Source organism: Gossypium raimondii, chromosome 10, assembly GCF_025698545.1.
Source record: "Gossypium raimondii isolate GPD5lz chromosome 10, ASM2569854v1, whole genome shotgun sequence".
NCBI lineage: Eukaryota > Viridiplantae > Streptophyta > Magnoliopsida > Malvales > Malvaceae > Gossypium > Gossypium raimondii.
Window position 1 is genome coordinate 20,933,501 of NC_068574.1, and position 1,240 is coordinate 20,934,740.

The window sequence follows — 1,240 nt, forward strand, 5'->3', positions numbered from 1 at the left end:
AGAACAAATTGGATAAGGAAGAAAAACAAAGTATCTCTTCGCATATATTTTTATTAGATTAAAATAATTTAAAATCCGAATATATTTGTCTATATATTTTATATTTTATATTTTATATAAACGCATAACTTTTTGAACTAATCAATATATTATTTCTTTTCTTATGGAAAACGATATTATTAAAAAATGAAATAAAACAACAAAATAATGAGGAAAATTAAACCCGAATTATTAGGCTTCCTCAACCCATCGAGATCTAACTCCTTCAAATTCTATGTTGACATAAAATAAATTATTCGAAGACCAACACTCAATCAAATAATAAGGGGAATGTTCCAAATAACTTGGGTTGCAAGTAATAAGACAACTTTTGCGAGACAGTGAGCCCCATTATTTGTATCTTGCCATATCCAATAAAAGGATAGAGCTTGAGAGCACAAAGCATCAACAACCACTTTGCAATTCGATTCAATAATATTATCAAGACACAAGCTCTTAAGCCACAAAAGAGCTTCTCTAATATATAGCCATAACCTCAGATTGAACAAGTTCAAACATTGCAAAAATAGAACACATGACTTTTGATAAAATTGCCATCAGAATCTTGAATAATAGTAGCCAAACTTGTCTGATTATGGTATTTAGAGTTAGAGGCATCCACATTTCATTTTAGCCAACCAAAAGTTGGTATTTTCCAATGAGAAGTGTTGAGGCAATTTTTGAGCAGTGCCTTAATCAATGCCAATTGTGTAAGAGCCCAATTTTCAGTGCTATCAGAAATAATGATTTTGGATCACTAAATCCAACAAGTAAGCTTGAAATTTTAATAAATTAATAATTATGGGTCAAGTGTGAATTTAGAAGAATTTTTGAATTAGTGAATTTTGTGATTTAAAAAAGAATTTAATAGGTAAATCGGGTCTAAAATGAGGTATCGAGACCTCGAATCCATAAGCTGACCCATAAATATTTTTATAAATATTTATGAAGTGCCATTGAGTTAGTATTAAAGTTTCATTAGAAAATTTTAACGTTTTGGTCGTCAATTAATTAAAAAGAACTAAATTGAAAAGATGTAAAACTTGCTAAAGTGATTAAATAGCCTAACAATTAAATAAGGAAGGACTAAAAGATAAAATGGACCAATTTAAGTGGCTGAGGCGGCAAACTGTTAAAAAAAATCAAAGATTTTTATGTATTTAAGGACAAAATTAGAATTACAATAAAGTTTATGTGGCCA